We start from the raw sequence: 22,370 nt of genomic DNA on the forward strand, positions 1-22,370 counted from the left end.
TGCAAAAAATGCTCCTGTTGCTTGGAATATTCTGGAAGAGCCCGACAGTACTCACCAGATTGGATGTCAAAATTCATGATGGCTTGCCCTGTACAGCACAACCTCACTACAACGAGGGACAGCCCTCGGCACTATTCACATGGAGAGCAGTCGAGCCACAGGAGAATGAGGAGAAGGGAGATGAGCAACCTAAACAGTCCTGTTCCGGTCATAAAAAAATCATTAAACCAAGATACAAGAATCACAATCACAATTTCCTGTGCATCAACAGGCCCTACACCTTATGTTACCTCTGTCCCTGACTAACACAGTGTCCACTTCACCACAAGGCAAAAATAAAAGGCCACCACAAAGTACGCACATCAAACCAAATTCATAAGTGCAATTATCCCATATTGCAGTCAAAATTTGTGCATTCCCTTAGTATCTGTCTTCCATGAGGCTTTGGCTGCCTGAGTGTTCCTGTGCAGTGCTACACTCAGTGCGGCCTCACTGACTGATGGCTGTTGACATACAGCGGAGAAAACTGTAGGTGGTCTTGGAGAACAAAGAGCAACCTGGAGCAGTTCCGGGTCCAGAGGACAGCAGTCTGGGCTGGCTGGCTGATTGCAACAGCAAGCATTACTGCTGGGCACTAGCAGAATGGGAATGCCATCTTTCTGAAAGAGGACAGCTGGTTCTTGCTCCATGGAATCGCTTCCAAACTCCCAGGTGGTGTCTTAGCAGTACTAGCATTGGAGCACACATTGTTGGACAGCTGTGACATTCAGTATGCACCTTTCCAGTAATAGTTCACTGTATGATTGTTGATTGTGCTACAGTTGTACTACATTAGAATAGAATTCCCACAGGGCAGAAGGAGGCCAGTTGGCCCATTGTGTCTGCACTGACCCTGCCACAATTTACCCAGGTCCACCCCTGCCCTAAAACCACAGCTCCATATTTATCCCTCAAATCCCCCTAACCTGACACACATTGGGACACTAAGGGGCAATTTAGCATGGGCAATCCACCTAACCTGCGCATCTTTGATATTTCTCATTCGATGCTGCATCATGGTTGGGCCCACAAGAGTGACTAATGGAGTTCACCATCATTTCTGTGCTGGAAGAGATGGGTTCCAAGCTCTGTACAATGACCTGCACTGAGTTGGTGTTGGTCCATGCCCTTCGGCATTGACTGCAGGTTCTCTGTCAGGCTGTGCTATGCACTGAGCATTTTGTTGTGCATACCCACTAGTCAGTGTTCTTCAAAGCTGCTCCTTTGAAATGATAATCATCTGTGCCCTCTGCAGGAGAACCTGCATATGACCTTGCCCAGTGGTAAGCTGGCACCTGCACTATCCCTGCCATCTGCTGTGCCTGCAGCACATTCCTGTGTCTCTTTCTCTCTGTTTCATGTGTCTCACCCTTGCGAATCTCACCTTAAAATTACATGCAGTGTCAATAACTGAACTCAAGGCTTTGTGCTTGTGAAAGGAAATGTGACAGTACGTCTTCATCACCAGTGACATCCTGTTGTTCCTCCATTGCCTACCCAGGTTGCTCTTCTTGGGATTTGAAAGAATAATAGCACAAGAGTAGGGTTGCGTGCCACAGTGGTTAGCACTGCTGTCTCACAGCGCCAGAAACCCGCATTCAATTCCTGGCTTAGGTCACTATCTGTATGGAGTCTGCATGGGTTTCTTCCAGGTACTCCAGTTTCCTCCCACGGTCCAAAAGATGTGCTGGTTAGGTGCATTGGCCATGCTAAGTTCTCTCTCAGATGCCGGAGTGTGGCAACTAGGGGATTTTCACAGTAACTTCATTGCAGTGTTAATGTAAGCCTACCTGTGACACTAATAAATAAACTTAAAAATTAAGAATTGAGAGGAAAGGTATGAGGCACATGTCTAAACCACCTGTAGCTTGTAAATCAGAAGAGATTGAGCCTCAGTGGCAGCACTGTCTCCTGCATGACGATGGTGGGGTGTCAGGACGTGCAGGTGTGGGCGTGGCCTGTTCCAGTGAATTCCTCAGCCTCTGGTTATGAACCAACTTTTTCTCTGCAAGAGAGAGGGAGATGTGTCAGTGAGTGTCTGTCAATCAATGTACCTGCTTGGTATGTCTATTGTGGTCAATGCATGCAACCTGTGAGATATGGATGTGAGGCTTACACTTGTGAGGGTGAGAGTACGCATACGAATGTTAGATTTGAAACTCAGATCGATTGATAGATGGGCATTGTGAAATTTGAGCAGTGACTTGGGCCAGATGGTGGAGTGTGGCATTTGAGGATGCAGTCACTGACCCTGATCACTCTTGTGAAGTCACTGGAACCTCTTGCGGAGCTGCCTTCAGGCTTGACACCTGAATGCAAGTGATATCTAGGTATCCTTAGTGTACAGCATTGCTAAGGATGGCAGGATAGGCTTAAAGGGTTCATTTCCCTACTGCAATTAAGCACAGCAAAGAAAAGAACTTGCTGTGATGAAGTAAAGAGGCTTTTGCAGCATGAAACACCAGCAGTGTTTCATGGGCTGAATTTTGCTGCAGTATAAATGCTATACCATTTTTTAAAACCTTTTAGAAGTTGGAATCTGGCCACTTACAATGTAGGAATCGAGGTACTGCGGTGATACTTCAGGCAGGTGCGCAAGTAACGCTGCCCAAAATACATAAAAGCCTCTGACAAAATGGGCCTTCTTCCATGCTGTAACCTTTCTATGGTTCTATGGACCCCAATAAATGGCTTGAGTCAGAGATGGATGCATCGAGGCCAGTTAGAAGTTCCACTGTGCCGCCGAAACATTCCAGCTGAATTATCCAGCACCTTATGTTTAATGTATCACTAAATTTGCTCCACCTTGTGCACAGAGGAAATTGTTCTCCGCTGTTAGGGCCAAATAAAGAAAAAGTTTGACTCGGCATCTCACGGCCTATGGTTCCAAAAGTGGAAAAAAAACTGCTTCATTCTCCACCAATGACATCCCTTATCTTGAGAAACAAAACAATGCAAATGATCAGTGGAAAGGTAGCTTTCCTTGTCATTCTGATAGGCACTATTTGCGGGTGTTACACCTGGGCGAGCTGCATATGTGTTGCTTTGGCTACAGTTGTAATTCTGTTATCAAAGGTTTTCATAAATCGAAAATAAAATATGGTCCTCCTCCACCTCCTTATGTTCTCCCTCATCATTTTCCATGGCAACAAAATCCTTGATTAAAAGAAAAGCATTCTTTAAAAGTACCCTTCTGTTTCACACCAGCTACCACAAGATGGAATGATCGAATCGTTTACCATTAGTCCTGATATGTGCCCATCGTCTACAAGTACCTTGTCTTTACAGTCCACTTGTTGGGATACACTTTGAGCTCTAATTTAAATAATAATGAAAATAAAAAGAAGTGTGTGGGATTGAGGAAAATAAATGCATGGTGTGTAAAAAAAAGCAAGTGGTTAGGCTGGGTGGTTGAATCCTTTGTGGATTCCCAAAGCCCCTTGTGCAGGTCCAGTCACAGACCTGATGTGAAACCAACGTAAGACATGATTTACTGGCCACTTTCGCCCCAAAGGCCTGGAAAATCCTACCCAAAGGCCTTTGCATGGTCCATGTCCTGCCCGCTATGATTCCCACGGTGGGCAGGACAGGAAATTTCCACCCATATTCTTTTCTACTGCACCCCCGGCGCTCCGTTACACTGTAAAAGAAATACTAACTATACTGTGCATTTATTGTTGAATTTATATGGCGCCATAATAAAATGATGCAGGGTGCAAAAACAAATCTGCAAACATTCTCAACAAATCTCCTTTCCTGACCAATCTAATAGCTGCCTTACTGAACACAAATGAAAGTTGGCTTTTTAATTTGGAATGAATGAATCAAGACAGACAATGTTGCTCGAGTAGGACAAAAGAACACAGCAGCTTTCACAGAATGGAGGCAGAACAAGGAGATCATTAAATTCCCAAATGATGGATTAAAACTGAGTCCACATGCCGGAAGATGCCATTTGTACAGTATGCAGCAGCAAGCATTTACATACTTAAATTGTAATGCGAATAAAATCCATATCGATAAAGCTTTAAAGATGTAATGATTCTCGCTAGAAGCTGATTATTTCACTGGCTGACTAATGTGGCTCCAGTGGCTGATTTATGAGGAGCAGTGGCCTTCTCCTTTCATTGTACTTCAAGAAAATACATGCTATGGGGTAAAGCTCTGTTTAAAACAATCCTTTACTCTTAAGCTTGATTGAGGAGTCTGAAGCCAGCAAAATGAATTCTTGATTAAAAATTGGCCTAGCTGCTGTTAAATGAGTTTTAAATAACCCTTTTTTTTACCTATAGTGCGTTAATCTAAGATAGCAAATCTTTCATGCCTTTTCACTAATAGAGGCATGGTATAAATAGTCCTTGTGTAATAACTCCCCCGCTGCGAAGTAATATGTTTTCCATATGTATTTTTTTTAACATTATTATAAAAGAGGACACAGCAAGCAAGGCAAAATTTCTTAATCCATGTTTCTGTGCTCCTTGCAGCTTTTGTAACTTTCACATGTCTTCTAACAAGTTTCACTGCTCTCTGGGCTAATAAATGGCATGCCATGGCTGAAGATAAAAATTAGAACAGTTCGTTACTGCGCACAAATGAAATCTGAAAGTGCTGCAGGGGCTGGAGGTGAAGAAAATGAAGGCGGTTATATGAGAAAATGGTTTGAAAGCAGGGACTGTGCATCTCGAAATCCTGCCCTTTAATCTGAGCAAGATGGGTTCCAATCTTTTTCAGTCCCAAGAGATAAGATAAATGTCTCCTTTCTACAAAAGCTATAAAAGATCTCAATTGAAATTAACTAGGGCATTCTCAATCTAGGTCCCAATGAACATAAGCCTGCTGGAGAAGATTGCTAAAGGAAAGTGGTACCACAAATTCCTACAAATGTAACAATCTCACTTTAATTCACAAGGTGATATCAGTGGTAATGTAGGGTGGAGGGCAGGGAGATAATAGCAGCAGAGAGGGATTTCTGCAAATGCACTCGATGCATGTAAAGATGGCTTTGTCTTACACTGGATATTGAGTAACTGTTCAATTCTTATATCTTCCACTGTGTTCAGTTCAAAAATATTTTCTTTTCTGCATGCTCATTCTTCCTTCATTCAGCAGGAAAATTAAATAAAATGAAGGATAAAGATCAATGAAAAATGGTTGGTCAAAACTGTGTAGCTAAATAAGAGGTCAGTCAGTATTAGTACCTAATCATCCATTGGTCATGGAAGATAATCCATGAATGAACTAACTTTGAAACCATGAACAACTGAGGGAGATATGTATCCAAGTACAACAATTTCCATATTCCACTGGTAAACAGTTCATTGTTCACTGTGTAGAAGTGTGAGGAAACAGTAACACAACAGATCACGTAGCTCAAATTTTGATAAACATTTTCCCGGTCAAAATTTCTTCCTTCCTTTTGTCAGTTCCATAATGATTCTACACATGTGAGTCTAGACACTGAGTACTGGAAGGTTAGGTGAAGGCATCATAGCTGATCGCACTGTAGCCACCTAATGTCCACCCCCACTCATCAATAGGAATTCCTGTTTAGCAAACAGCTCCCTCACTGGTTTTTCCACCCCAAGCCCAGTGGTGTTGAGGCTGATTATCATGCCCTTATCATCATCCTGACTAAGACCAGCAATGCCAGCATGGGCCCAGGAAGTGAGCCTATCCATGTTTACTTACACACCAGAGCTGTCTTTTGTTATTCTGTAAAGACAGGAGGGGAGGATGAATGTCAAAGCCACTGCAAAATCAGAAACAATCCCTTGTTCAAAGAGCAATTCAAATGGAGCTAAATGTCAAGTTTTTTTCCAATCTCCATTCACACTTGGCTTGGATTAATCCACATGTCGTTCTTCCTTCAGTCAAACTGCCTTTCTTCTAGCCGGAGTATTGAGCAAAACCAATTGGCCAGTATCTAAAATTGTGTCTATAGCAAAATCAAATTCATCAGTTTTCGTGTGATTTACACAAAGTGTTTTGACATTGACATGTTCCGGCAGCAAGTTCAAAAGTTATGCTTCATATGACAGAGGATGATCTGTTAAGTCAGCAAGAAATGAATTTGTCATCACTGGTTAACACATCCCATAAAAGCTAGTGACTCCATTTCAGTGAAAGACAATGGCTTCTGTTGCCTTCCAATCATGTCAATGAACCAAGGAGTTCAGTGTTGTAGTGAAGATGTGCTGCATTGTCAGAAGAACCACCTTATGGGTGAGAGACTGGACCAAGTTTCTGTCTGCCTGCTGTGGTGCAGAATCCCATGTCAGGAATCCACTGGTCTTGCACACCCCGTCAGTAGGTGAGAGCAATGAATTTGGCGCTCAACCAAACTCCATTAACAGCAGCAGGACTGGAGAATCCCTGCCACAGGCGTTGTCGGAGAATTCTGGCTGCATGTCACAACAAGTTATTCTGCGTTGCTGCCAAGATTCCTTCCAATACTGCCAAAAACAAGTTAACATGTCATTCAACTCGTTGCTATTTGAATACCCTGTAGTTAAGTGCAAACTGACGACTGCATTTGCAACTTCACTTCAAGAGATAATTATTGGCTGCAAAGAGCTTTAGGATGTGACAAGATGCCATATAAATGCAAGCTCTTCATTTGATTTCTTGTCCTCAGTGTGCATCGATCAGGAATTTTCAGAACCAGACATTCCCTCTAAATTTGTCTACCAGGTTTTTTTTTAGCTCAAACCTGGTTTTGGAAATGTTAGCTCCTTACTAACAGCCTGAAGTAACAGTTGGACTTGCTTTGCAATACAATCAAACCTGTCAGCCAAGCCACCAATATGAAGGGTCATCCAGACTTGAATCGTTTGCTCTATTCTCTCTCCACAGATTCTATCAGACCTGCTGAGTTTATCCAGCTTTTTCTTTGTTGCCACCAATATTATTGACTTTCTGTAGGTAATGCATACATCCTTTTAACAAAAAGTAGGCCTCACTGTAGGCTGAGCTTTGTTGCAAAAGGCCTATTAGCACAGTTTCCAGCGCAACTAATGTATGTCTGGACAAATTTATGTAATTACAATGCAGCGTTTATTTCCAAATGACTATGCTTACTTAGTCTATTTTTCAGTGGCATATTTGTGAAGATAATACAGCAGAAATATAGTTTGAGTCTAAGTTTTGTATTTTTGTCAACTTTGCTTTTAAAAGGGTTATGGTCTGATATTCAGCAACTGCCAGATTGCTTGCTGCAGTCGGCATTGATTATAATGTAAGTATTTAAGGCGCCCTGGTAAGGTGCCAGGGTGGCATGGTGCCACAGTGGTTAACACTGCTGCCTCACAGCACCAGCAGACCAGGTTTGATTTCCGGTTTGGGTTACAGTCTGTGTGGAGTCTACATCTTCTCCTCATTCTATGCGTGGGCTTCCTCTGGGAGCTCTGGTTTCCTCCCACAGTCCGAAAGACATGCTGGTTATGTGCATTGGCCATGCTAAATTGTCCCTCAGTGTACTTGAACAGGCTGAACAGAGAGTGACAACCAGGGAATTTTCACAGTAACTTCATTGCAGTGTTAATGTAAGCTTATCTGTGACATTAATAAATAAAATTTTAAAACTTTGATATTTCCTGACAGTGGCATAAAAGCACAATGGGGGATAGTTCTTCCATTTTACTTTAAGAAATTGTATCTTCATTATTGGAAGAACTCAACCCCTTAAAGCTGTGCAGTTTGACTTATTTTTTTAAAAGGATCAAAGGATATGGGGAAAGGGGGAATCAGGATATTGAATTTGATAATCAGCCATGATCATAATCAATGGCAGAGATAGTAAGAAGTCTCACAACACCAGGTTAAAGTCCAACAGGTTTATTTGGAGCTTCCAGAGCGCTGCTCCTTCATCAGGTGAGTCAACGCTTCGAAAGTTCGTGATTCTAAATAAACCTGTTGGACTTTAACCTGGTGTTGTGAGACTTCTTACTGTGCCCACCCCAGTCCAACGCCAGCATCTCCACATAATGGCGGACATGGCTTGAAGGGCCGAATGGCCTACTCCTTCTTCTAGTTTCTATGTTTCTATATTTATACAAGTTATATCCATAGATAGAGGGATGTCATGTAGCATGGTGGTTTCTGGGCCAAAAACTCTGGGTTCAAATCCTACTGTGGGACATGATGGTCATGGGTGGTGTGTTCATAATGTAGTTGAATGGGCTGTGTATCAACCTGTAAATTGTTCCAGGCGATAAGAAATTGAATGTTCCCTGGTCGGTCTTACTGCAGAAGGCAATGGCAAACCATTGTACAGTCATGGACCAATCCAATAGAAGTCCATGGTTGCTAAGGCTTTCTTGGGACATAGCACCTGAAGCAGATGGATCCATAGCTGTCACAAATTAAACTATTGAATGACAAGTCATTATTGTATGGGGCTGAGGATATTTCTCTTATCTTGCAAATGTGTACTGATTCTGTCACCTGAACTTATGTAATTTTCTGAGTATTATTGGATGTGGACTATTGGGAATCACCTGGCCAAAATCAGGAGGATTTTTAAAAACCCATTCCTGATGTTTTAGCACCGTTGATAGCCAGCGACATAGTTTTACTCTCTCTGTTTGATAGGCAGTGAGTTCTTACTTCCCTGCATCCACCAATGTCATTAAGAATCCTTACCAGGAAGCTCTGAGAATAATAATATAAAATAAATTTATATAAAACCCCTTCTATGGCTTAAATCAGGATAGGCAGAAGGGAATGGGATTTATAGCTGAATTGAATATGTGCTACATTCTTTGCAGTTCTGAATACTTTCCTCATGCAGTTGCCAAACATTAATAACCATTCTATTACTGTAATAGAGATAGAAGTCGCACAAAAAGTATGCAAAAGTAGTTTGCACTTAAAGCTGCCTGGAATTACTCTCCGTCGTGCAGTGGGTAGCATCTGAGCCAGCAGCTTCAGGTTTGAGTTCCACCCCAGGACTTGATGGCCAAGGAAGGTGAGTTCATAACTCTGTCAAACAGCTTGAGCGCATCAACCTGTAAATCCTGCCAACACATGGTAAGATTGGGGAAGACCCCTGGTCAACCACGCTTGATGTGGAATGGTGCTCCTCAAGCTACAAGTCTCTGGCGACAGACTTGCGATCCATTCCAAGAGAAAGTAGCAATGGAAACTGATGAAAATCTGCCTTAGGTACTACTAAGTGTGGAAAGAGAAACATCAGCAAATTACTTCTCTCTCTGCAGGAGATCAAGGATTGCTGATCATAATCTATGCATGATAGCACTTTGGAGCCAAGTGAAGAGGCAGGTAATACCTGAGCTAGCACTGAGATTGAACCTATACTGTTAATGTTCTATGCCCAACCCTCTAGTCAATTGAGATAACTAGCCCCTGTTTGACCATTCAGACATCCCACTCATATTCAATAAGTTACTTTTACAGCGTGATCATAGATGATGCGTAGGAAAATGTTGTAGCTGCAAACCCATACAAGTTTGCAATACAGAAAGGGATGTCTTTGTTCTCATTTCAGTTTGAATAAGACAAAGTTAATTCCATAAAATCATAAGATGGATGGCAAGGCAGCACAGTGGTAAGCACTGCTGCCTCACAGCACCAGGGACTCGGATTCAATTCTGGTCTCGGGTCACTGTCTGTGTGGAGTTTGCACATTCTCCCCATGTCTGTGTGGGTTCCCTCCGGGTGCTCCTCCCAGAGTTCAAAGGTGTGCGGTTGATTGGTCATGCTAAATTGCCCCTTAGTGTCAGGGGGATTAACAGGGTAAATGTGTGAGGTTAAGGGGATAGGGCCTTGGTGGGATTGTTGTAGTGGGATTGGTGCAGACTTGATGGACCAAATAACCTCCTTTTGCGCTACAGGGATTCTATGATAAGATCAGATGAAACTGAATATTGGTAGGCTATTCAGCCCATCGAAACCTGCTCCATCATTCAATAAACTCATGGTTGACTTGATTTCTGCCTTAACTCCATGTTTCTGTCCATCCTGTACCACTTGACTCACTTGTAGATAAACAGAATCAGTCTAATTCAGCCTCAAATATATTAAATGACCCAGCCATCACTGCTCTCTGGAGAAGAGATTTCCAAAGATAGTGACCCTCTGAGAAAATAAGTTCCTGTTCTCTCCATCTTAGATGGGACTCTCTTTATTTTGAAGCTGTGTGCTCTAATTCTAGATTCCCTTATCAGGGGAATCATCCTCTCAGCTCTTACAATGGGCAAAATCTTCCTGCTATTCACGCCAGTGGGATCTTCCAGCATGAGGGGCTGGATTCAGTGGAAAAATACCATTGACACCAGTGGGACCAGGGAATGGATCCCACCACTGGCCCAAGGCGGGCTGCATCCCACCACCAAGAAACACATGCCTTGGGGGGGGGTTGCTGCTGCTGCAGGCAGAGAAACCCACCTTTTGTCAAGCCCAGTCTGTGGGAGAAAATCCCACTTATCCTCTCTTCTGAAGCTCAGTTACAATTTTAAATGAATGGTCCTCCCCTGTAGTAAAGGCAGCCTCATTATCTCAAGTTCCTTCTCAGAACAAGTCTTACAACATTGGTATTAATGAGATGAATCCATCTCTTGCACTTTGCAGGGCTTTGATGTAATTTTCAATGTAGTCAGAACCCACATGCAGAAAAGAGATGAGTTACAACGTGCCATTATGGAGCAGCACGGTGGCACAGTGGTTGGCACTGCTGCCTCACAGCGCCAGGGACCTGGGTTCGATTCCTGGCCTGGGTTACTGTCTGTGTGGAGTTCGCACATTCTCCCTGTGTTTATGTGGGTTTCCTCCGGGTGTTTCGGTTTCTCCCCACATTCCAAAGAAGTGCGTTAGGTGGATTGGCCATGCTAAATTGCCCCTTGGGATGCATAAATTAGAGGGATTAATGGGGTTAATATGACGGGTTATGGGGATAGGGCCTGGGCAGGATTGTTGTCGGTGCAGACTCGATGGGCTGAATGGTCTCCTTCTGCACTGTAAAATTTCTATGATTTCTACCAGTTAACCTGTATCAGTTGATGATGATTGTTGAGCGATGAATGTTGGCCAGGAACACCTCTTGCACTATTTTAAAAATAGAGGATTTTTTAAATTCCAGATCTGTTTGCCATCACACCAAAAGAACTATTGGATTTAATGATGTATCATTCACCTAGTATCACACTGCAGTCACAGTCTTGATTGTGTACACAAATCATGAAGTATGGCTTCACCTCCATTGCCCTTCTGACTCTGACAAGTGTTACCAACTGAGTCAAACCAGCACTATATCAATCTGACAAGAGGTAGTAAGTATTCTCTTTGAAATCTTGGTATCAATCTAACAAAATCGGGATTGTAGCTTGCAAGAGCAGATGAAATTCTACTGCCCTTGATCATTTTCTTTCACTGCGGACAAATGCGAGTTCTGCCTTACTGGTGTCAGGCTGTCCAAATGGTGTCATGGCCATACTGGTGGTGGCCAATTAAGAAGATGCCCCCAGGAGACCTGATCAATTAAAGCTGGTGGGCACAGTAGGGAACATAGGGATCAATGACAGGGTCTGCAGCAACATTGGCTGCTCCAATGGGAAAGGATGGCATGCTGAGGCAGGCAACAGACCACAGGGCATCTCAGTGTGAAGCTGCCCTCTGTTGGATTGTAAAATTAAAAGGTGTAGTGATGGATGCCAATCCACCATTGTTGAGGGGGTGATACCTTGAAGTCATGATTGTAGCCAACATTCAAAGTGGTTCTGGGAAGGTGGAGGGGTGGTGGAATTAAAGGACATGTCAGCGTGTCAGGTAGCCCCACTTACCTGTCAGGCTGAAAGCTCATTAGGGGAACCATAAGATGTTAGTGACTCCTAAAGTTATGCCCAATTGGTCCTTTAATGGACTTCATTTCTCTTTGAACCTCCGTCTGTCAAGGAGCCATGAAAGTGCTAGACATTCAACCTGATACTCGTCAGTCAGAACTTCTTCTTTTGCACCCCCTCTTCCCTCACTGCCTTCATTACATCTGTGAGGCTGATATACTTCCATCCAATGATTCTGTGATGTCACTAATGAAGTTTAATCCAATTGTACTCATTGAGAAAATTACCAGTCAAAGCAGCTATAAAGCACATTTATGCACTTGTAGCAGTTACCTGCTCCTGTGAACATTAAAAGGTATAAGGGGAAGTTGATAGGATTGACATAATGGAGGACTAGATCAAACTTATTCAGAATTATTTTGTAAAAGAAGGATTTACAAATCTCTGTTTCTTGGTAGTTGTAAGGTCAATGCAATATACCTAAGAACCTGATATTCATGTATCAATGTGGGAAAGTTGTATTATTAATAGTCTTAATAGAAGTCACATCTTCATTTCTCTCTCCTCATTCACTTCACTCATTGAGTGGAATTTTGCACTCTATGCAGAGTGCTGGCTGAGGTAAGAAAACCTGTGCCTCTCCTCAAGGATAAGGGGACTCCCCCACCAACCTCCTCAGATGCACTTGGATTTCCCCACCCCCACAGATAAGGGCAGCCCCACATAAACACCAGGCTTCCGTTCCCCCCATGGAGCTCCCCAGAGGGCCTGAGCCTGCCACTGTCCCAGGTTGGCCCTGTCAAGGTGGCACTGCCAGCGAAGTGTCAAGGTGCAAGGGGAAGTGCCAGGGCAATGCCCAATTATGTCCTTCTCCTCTGCAAACCACACCCCCCCCCCCCCTCCCCCTTCCAGGGACTGTACTTATCTGTGTATTCTCAGTGGAATCCCCTCAACTGGTAAATGTTTTGCAAAAGGCCTTTCAAAGCTCGCCAGCATGACTTCATATCAACAGAGGGGGATTCTCATTGTGGTGGAGTAATGAAGGAGATACGGTAGAGAAATTCTTTAAGTAGATGTAAATTTATTAAAGTGGATTCAGATGAGGCTCCTGTTCAGAACACTGTTACGGCTCTGGTGAGGGGTGGGGAAAACCGGAGAATGTGATCTCACTGCTGGGATTCTTCTTTACTGCTAGTGTCCCCATTTTCACTCGCTGCTAATGCTGAGAGAAAATCCTGGCCATTATGTCCATCCCTAATCGGCCAGCTAGGAGGGAAGTGATTCCCAGATAACTGCACAAGAGTTAGTGAAACTGTTCAAAATTTGATTACAAAGTGGACTGCATTTTACAGAAGTTACAAAAGACTGAAGCTGAATGTAGGAGGCTTCCTGCTTCAGCTAGTGGCAATTTGATGATGAGGCATGTTCCTGGCAGTGACCAATTAGGCGATGGTTGCTGGAGTTGCTCTACAATCAGAGAGCAGTAAGAAGTCTCACAACACCAGGTTAAAATCCAACCAATTTATTTGATAGTAAACTCAAAAGCTCTCAGGGTTTGCCCCTTCGTCAGGTGAATGGAGAGTTCTGGCCTCAGACAGAGCACAGAGCACACCGTGGCCTCAGAGAGCCATGGCTCAACAGTGCCACCCCATGCAGTGGCCACTGGTGATATTGCAACTGCAGAGAGGATGCGTCTGAATGCCAGACAGCCTTTGAAGAGAGGGATTTGTGCTGTTGGGCCTGAGAGGCAGTCTCAGCAATTTGTGGGAGCGGGAGGGGTTGACAGTGCACTGGCAACATCTTATTATGTAGGGTGGAAGGAGTCCTCCCTAGGCCATGGTGCTCCAAGAAGAAGGGACTCTCCCCCCCCCCCCCAAATCAGAGCCTGTTGGGATCTTGGCAGTTTTCACTGAGCGGCCTCCCCACATGGAGAGGCCCCCTGAAATATGTGACAGATATACATTGAGGTAGAAAATGGCCCCTAATTGCTCACTTAGATGACACCATTCAACTCCCAGCATGTGGCCAGCCTGGTAATTTTTCAACTGCAGGCAAAATGGCATGGCATTGGGAAGACATCAGCCCCCCCGTCTCCCCATAACATCCTGTGTGACTTTGCAAGGTTTCTCGCCTCCCAACCCATTGCCAAAGGACCAGTAAAATTCCAGCCCCCTGTCTCTTTTTTCATTCCTTCATGGGATGTGGATGTCATTGGCAAGGCCAACTTGTATTATCCGTTTCTAGGATGTCAGATCAGAAACCCTAAGGTATATTACAGAGCCAGACTAGACCCCAGCAATTTTATTATTTTTAGCATGAACGTGAGGAAAGGATGCTTAGCCTCAGGAGTGATTCTACTTATAAATTAGGGATTTTTAAAAAATCAAAATAAGCTTCATTCATAACACAGTCCAAAGACACCTCTAACAAAATGGAACAGTTTAACTCTTTAACCATTGAACAATCGGGAACATAGGAACAGAAGTAGGCCATTCAACCCCTCAAGCCTGTTTTACTATTTAATTACATCATGGCCAACCTTCTACTTAGATACCATTTTCCCATATATCCCCATAACCCCTGATATCTTTAATACCCAGGAAACAATCTTTGTCTTGAATACACTCAATGGTCGGAATGTTACCACCATTCAAGCCGGTGAGATTTTCCAATCCCGCTGCGGTGAACGGAGATATGGTTGATGCCTATTTCTACGACCAAGCTGCAACACAAGAGTGGTGTGAATGGTCCGTAAGATCATGCCCAATGACTGAGCCTGCCAAAGCCTGCTGGGGTAAAGAATTCCAAGGACGAAAGGAATTCCTCTTTAACTCAGTCCTAAATGGCCTTACCCTTATTCCAAGACTGTGCCATTCCTCCACTCCCACCCCCGGCCTGGTGAAACACTCTTTCTGCATTCCCCACTGTTGAGTCCTGTAGGAACCTTGTACGCTTGAATGAGATCACCTCTCAGTCTTCTAAACTCTAGAGAGTATAAGCCCAGCCTCCTCAAGCCAGTGACGTTATCACACCACCACTGCACCCCCTTGTCAACAGACCAGGTAACTTCCCCCCATAATTTTTAATGTTCAGCCGATGGATAACTTTGAAATTTGGGTTAGTCCAAAACCAGGGCTGAATTTAGCTGTTCGGTATGTGATAATAAGAAAATGTGTTTTCACAAAATTCCTTAAAACTGTAACTCTCACCCAAAGGTGATTCCCTTCCATTTCTAAAATATAAATACACACAGAGGGAGTTTTAAAATAACCCTGTTAGTGGCTTTTAATGTGAGAAATGCTGAATCGCTTCTTGACCTTTTGGCTAAGATCAAGTGCAGTATCGACATGCTGTACTTGGTTGAAGTCATTAGGTTACATTTTGGCTTCATTTGAAGCAATTTTTTAAAGCCACATCTCGGTCTTTTGGCTAAGATGCAAATGAGATCAAGCCTTGGAAGAGGAGCTATACCTACTCCACTCAGCTTGGATCATGTAGATCAAGCCCAAGACAGGAGGTGAGAGCCCTGTCTTGTCAGCTTAGATCGGGAATGTTTCAACTTGTTGGGACTCTGAATTGGGTTTGATTTGATTTGATTGAATTGGAATAAAGTACTTAAAAAATACTGAACCTCTTTGTGATGGACCAGCGCCTCAGGCAGTGAAGTACAAAGTTATTTTATTGCCAGAGGTGAAGGTTTTCTGCTGTGTGTTCAATAACAAATATTTCTTTTAGAGTGTGGGTGGAAAGTAATATTCTAGTAAAATAATGCATGCTTTACCTTTATACACACAACAAAATATACCTCCTCATCTCAGGGATAGTATTAAAAGTAAAGTTAAAGTTTATTTATAATCACAAGTAGGGTTACAGAGGCTGTGCAGACTTCTCACAGGTATTGACCCAAACTGTGAATTGAACCCGAGTCCCTGGCACTGTGAGCTTAGAATAGAATAGAATCTCTACAGTACAGAAGGAGGCCATTTGGCCCATTGAGTCTATACCGACCACAATCCCACCCAGGCCCTATTCCTGTAACCCCACACACAGCCTCTTAACCCCCCTGACACTTGGGTCAATTTAGCATGGCCAATGCATTTAATCGACACATCTTTGGACTCTGGGAGGAAACCGGAGCACCTGGAGGAAACACACACAGACACGGGGAGAAAGTGTAGACTCTCACAGATTTGAACCGAGGTCCCTGGCGCTGTGAGGCAGCGGTGCTAACCATTGTGGCACTGTATTCAAAGTAGAGAAACTAATTTTCAATGAGATTATCTTACTCATCCATCCCACTGTACTTTCTGATCACTTTAATTCTCAGGTGGACCCCTGCCATCAGTTGTGGTCTCTGCTCTTAAACTCTGTCTGGTCCCTTGGAGCTAGGTTCATTATAATTACATGAGTTTCTGCTATTTTTCTTTGATGTGTAAAGCTGAGACTGATGCCATAAATCACAGTCAACCTTCCTCTTTCGGTACACCGTACTGAGCTGTTGACGTGCACAAATGGGGCACTTGAACAAATAAAATTCTCGAAAAACATAACTTATTGTGCCTTGACTGTGTGCTCCCCATAATTTTTTTTGCATTTCTGCCGAGCATTTAATTTGACTGAAGTCCAAAGCACCATGTGCCAAATTCAATGAAACTCATGAAATACAGACAGCTAAGGAATTGGCATCGGCTGTCTGGCTTTTGCAGTTTAATGTATTTTTTAAAAATTCTTTACGGGATGTGGGCGACACCATCTGGGTCAGCAATTATTACCCATTTCTAACTGCCTTGAGAAGGTGGTGGTGAGCTGCCTTCTTGAACCGGGGCTGTGCAAGTCGTGTCAGTACAGCGCTGTTAGGGAGAGAGATCCAGGATTTTGACCCAGCAAAAGTGAAGGGACGGTGATATATTTGCAAGTCATGATTGGTGGGTGGCTTGAATATCTTTCCAACAGTCACTGTACTGGATGGGGTCGGAGAGAGATGGTCATCAGTTGAAGCATTATACCCTCATGCATTGCTGCAGGCAAATGGCTGATCGACATTCCCTGGTCCTTAGACATGGAAAAGCGTAGTTGCAACCAGTCCCTTTGTAATTCGGCAGCTGTGACAAATTTGGTGAAAAACCTTACCGGTGTTTGTGGTAAATGCACCAAGTAACAGGAAATGTTACATTACAGTCCAAAGATGTGTGGGTTAGGTGGCTTGGCATGCTAAATTGTCCCTTAGTGTCGGGGAGGCTAGCTAGGGTAAATGTATGAGATTATGGGGATAGGGCCTGGATAGGATTGTGGTTGGTGCAGACTTGATGGACCAAATGGCCTGCTTCAACACTGTAGGATCCTATGATAATGATTAGAACTATCTGCAGTCCACAATTTCTGAGAATCTATTATTCAGAGTGCATTTTGCATCTTTCAGAATGTAAAATATTTTGAAACTATCATGAATTCAATCACAAAATTGTTAATTTTTTTTATTTGTGTCACAAGTGGGCTTACATTCACATTGCAATGAAGTTACTGTAAAAATCCCCTAGTTGCCACTTTCCAGCAATTGTTTGGGCACACTGAGGGAGAATTTCACAAGGCCAATATATCTAACCAGCATATCTTTCGGACTGTGGGAGGGAACTGGAGCACCCGGAGGAAGCCCACGCAGGCACAAGAGAATGTGCAGGCTCCACACAGACAGTGACCCATGCTGGGAATCGAATCCCGGTCCCTGACACTGTGAGATAACAATGCTGACCAATGTGTCACTGTTCCACCCTTAGACTGATGGGGCAGTAATTGGCCGTGTTGGACTTGTGCTATCTTTTGTGTACAGGGAAGGCCAATGTATGAGTATTGATTTCAAATGATTGGTTTTTAAAAGTCATCGCCTGTATTCTTTCATTTGGATAGCAAAGGCATCTACTCTAGATGAAGGAGTCTGTTTCTTCTTCTTGGGAAAATTTGTCAATTGATGCTGAGGAATTTTATATATCAATATTGAAATTGTGCTTTCTTTTGCCTGCTTTCTGTCAGCAATTTTGGACAGGACCATGCAGATGGTGGGTGTTCCGGCAAAGGGACTCAGAATGCTCAGCATGGCAGCTGCCAGTAATCCAGTTTAAAAGCTTCCATGCAGGGCAGACTGTCTGGAGTTCACCAAGGAGCAGTGTCTGATCAGACACAAGCTGAGCAATTAGAACAGTGTCATTGAGTTGTCCTGTGTGAAGTTTGTAGCTGAGGTCACCAGAGGGCAAAGTAACTGTGTGTAAAAGTCAAGGATGCACTGCACCAAATTCCAATACCACCAACTCCTTCCAGAAACTCAATCAGCACTTAATAGCACTGCCCTTCTGCAATGCAAACATCTCATATTCTGGTGTCTTTTTTGCATCAAACCCAGTTCTTCCATACCCTGTGCTCGCTAACCTTCTTCACCTGTCCATGTTTCAATTTTAAAATTCTTATCCTTGGATTCAAATCTCTCCATGACCGCACTGCTTCCAATCTCTGTAGTCTTCTCCAGTCCCACAGCTGTCCTCTGAGATACCCTCTGAGATACTATCCATGCTCCTCCAATTCTGACATCTTGTGCATCCCTAATTTCCATCACTCACCCATCAGTGGCCGAGCCTTCAGCTGTCACAGCCCTGAAATTCCATCTATAAATTTTCCACTTCCTTTAGTGGCTCCCTCAAATCTATCAATTTGAGCAAGCTTTTGGTCACTTATGCTCAGGTCTCCTTCTATGGTCTGATGTGAAATGTTTTGGACAACTTTCCTGTGAAATGCCTTGCAATGGTTCACTTTGCCATAGGCAAGCTACTGACAAGCGGTGAATTGCTGCATTCATAATGAAGCTTTCTACCAGAAGATACACCAAATCAGCAAGGAACGCACACAATATCTTTTACCAGTTGAGCTGTGGAGCAATACTGACATCCACTATTGCTCACCCCCTAAAAGATTAGCACACCAGGATTGGAGAACCGCGGCCAACATGTCTGATTGTGTATTTCACGGTCACAGAACCTAAACAGTTGAACTCTTATGGAATAAACAAGTATATCAGTTAAATAAAAGACCTGTTGCAGTTAAATGAATAAATGGAAAGGAGGGGAACCATTCAACAATTCCAATCTGATTGCAACCACTTTAATAGTTGAAGTTTATTTATTGATGTCGCAAGTAGCCTTACATTAACACTGCAATGAAGTTACTGTGAAAATCCCCTAGTTGTCACACTCTAGCGCCTGTTCAGGTACACTAAGGGAGACTTCAGATGCCAATGCATCTAACCAGCACGTCTTTCAAACTGTGGGAGGAAACTGGAGTACCCAGAGGAAACCCATGCAGACATGGGGAGAACATACAGATGTCGCACAAACAGTGGCGCAAACCGGGAATTGAACCCAGGTCTCTGGCTCTGTGTTGCAGCAGTGCGAACCGCTGCATCACCATGCCTCCCCATGTGTGAAATACACAGGAGGCTGAAACCACCACTCAGTGATATTTGTTCTGTTTCAGTTGCTTTAATCATTTCTTTTTTCACTCATTAAGGCAGAATGGAACTGACTGCATTGCTCGACAGAGAGCCAGCACAGACTCAATGGAATGAATGACCTCCTTCCGTCTTGTGAATGACTTTATGACTCTATGAATTTATACAGTGCTTGATATTACCTTGCGACAATCTCTCCCCCTCACCAATGTCATCAATAGAACAGAAAAGAACAAATAAACTTTATTCCCACAATGAATCAACTCACCCCTGAATCATACAACCTCAGGATTTTTATTCCAACAGCTTTTAGGTTTTTTTGTGAAGGATTTACACATGACGAATATTTGAATTCAGCCAACTCAAACACGATTTTCTCATTCTTGTATGATAATCCGGTGTTGCAGTCAGAAACAGGCATTTTCTTTGACACATTGCAGCCCATATATAGCCCCAGGTTAAACATATCCCATTGCAGATAGTTAGGTTGCTGGCTGCCTCGGTTCCCTTGCATTAAATAAATGATGCTTGGCGGTTCACAAGATCACCTTGTAGCATGAATATTTATCTCTTGGGGTGGTATAAGAAGTTTAAATAGCCAAAGCGTTTGTTTGTACTCAGTGCTTTCTCACAAAAAAAGGGATTGAGAGACACGGTGACATGAGGCTGAAGCTCAATGCCTTTAATCCTGCAGCTCACTGTATTTCAGAGTAATGTGAAAGAGAGAGGCAGTTGCTTCTGTGTTGTGACTGATCCTCTGAGTCCAAGCTACAAGCATAATCCTGAATTTACAGTGAGCCGGGCTGACCTCCCAATCCAAACCATGAGCAGATTACTTTGCACTGTGCACCAAATCTTTCCATACAGTACAATACTTGCAGAGGTTTAAGGCAATTTTCTCTTAACAGCTTTCAGGCATTTAGCCTCTCTGGGGACACCTATGGAAGCCACTTGTCACCCAACTGTAAAGCTATGTTGTTTGCACTGAATACATTAAAAGCTTTGGATGGATTTTATTTGTAACAATCTTTTGACACTTGCTTCAACATGGTTGTTACCGATTTGTTTTACCAAAAAAAAACCCCAACAATTCATTGTATTTTTCTGCTTGTAACGTTTAAAAATTAAAAAGACATCTTATAAATGCATCTTTTTGTCTATGTTTTTCTCCTCCTCATAGAAAGGGAATCATAGTTCTATTCTTCGCTATATCTGATGTGGTTGGATATTTCTCAGTGTGCATCACAGAAAGATAAGACAGGATTTCAGCCTGCCCTCAGAAAGCCCCAGAGAGATTTACAACCAGTTAATTACTTTTGAAGGGCAAACACAGTTGTTAGGTCGGGGAAACGTATTTTCCTTTTTTCTGCACTTGGTGAGTCAACATTCCCAGGTGGAGGAAAGAGGGAAATGGGGAATGAATCTCTTACACCAGGCTTCTGCCAGAGTTTCCTCAAGCTTCCCCAGTAAGCATAATTAAGACTGCATGCACACTAGATGCAACCACCCCTCCCATTTTAAATTAGGCTGAAGGGGATAATACCATCAGACCATGACGTAGAAGCAGAAGTAGGCCACTCGGCCCATCAAGTCTTCTCCGCCATTCAGTGAGGTCATAGCTGATCTGTATGATAATTCTCAACTCCATTTCACATAACCCTTGATTACCTTACAGATTACAAATTCTGTTACAAACAGAAATAAAGAGATATTAAAAATGCCTACCAGCATTGGAACCACTACTCCCCCCTCCCCTCACCACATCCCTGATTGCCCCCACAAGTGATTTCTGCACAGAGAGGAGTTATGTTACAGCTGAACTATCGGCCACATGTGGAGTTGACACTGGGAATTTTACTGAGGGCTGGCAGAGGGCAGAGCCCTGTTGATAGCTGACATGGTGGGCTCATTAGGAATTTTTAATATCTCTTGTAATTCTGGTCGATAAATTCGGAAAGTGGAGTTGAGGATTACATCAGATCAGCCAGTAACTCTCACAGGCAAAGGTCTCCCTGGATATGTGTAAATAGCTTTCCACCTGCCTCAACAAGACATTAATATTGTCTATTGCTGATATGCACATGGAGACTCCCTTGTTGAGAGCAGGAAATGACCACATAGAGGTGGCCTTGCATATCCATAGTGGGATTGATAAAGGCAATGAAACCTAATCAGATTTGAGATATTACCATATATGTCAAGGGACCAGGGTCAGAGGGGTTACAAAGTCACAGCCTCTAGGCCATGTGCAAACTGCGAGTAGAGGCTGAGAGTTTGGGGGTGGTGGTGGTCAGGCCATGCGAAGACAAATTAGAAAGAACGTAAATGTTCCAAACAGGATACCCGGGCACATAAAACAATAAAGTTCTTCCTGGTATTCAAGTATATCTATGGACCAACATTTCAGGTTGATCGAATGGGCATGTGGATAACCCAGAAGCACATAAAATCACCTAAGGTGATGCCAGACATATGTCCCAACCTCATCACACTAGTGCGCAACATTATAAGCTGAGTGAGTGGGCAACTGCACAGCAGTTGCAGTAAAATGTGGATAAATGTGAAGTTATCCACTTTGGTAGCAAAAGCAGGAATACAGATTATTATCTAAATGGCTATAAATTGAGAGAGGAGAGTGTGCAATGAGACCTGGATGTCCTCATACACCAGTCATTGAAAGTAAACATGCAAGTGCAGCAGGTGGTATAGAAGGCAAATGGTATGTTGGCCTTCATAGCAAGAGAATTTGAGTACAGGGTGTGATGGTAGTGTGCCTTTAAGAAATATATTTATATCATATTTCTTGCATGAGGCAATGTTTTGTTGCAATGAGTTGATTTTGAAAGAACATACTGCTCCATGTTGAGACTGCAGAATAATAACTCATTTTAGCCAATGGTGTGTTTGTCTAAACAGTTAATGCATTTGCATTTACTTGGTTTTGCCCCGAGAGACTTCAGAGGAGAGTTTTGATTAGGTTGATTGCCAAGGACTGAGTGATATACTAATCGAAGGCGTGAAGGTTGCAGGGAAACTTAGAATCA

Source organism: Carcharhinus amblyrhynchos, chromosome 7 (genome assembly GCF_965287045.1).
Source record: "Carcharhinus amblyrhynchos chromosome 7, sCarAmb.v2.hapA, whole genome shotgun sequence".
Classification (NCBI taxonomy): Eukaryota; Metazoa; Chordata; class Chondrichthyes; order Carcharhiniformes; family Carcharhinidae; genus Carcharhinus; species Carcharhinus amblyrhynchos.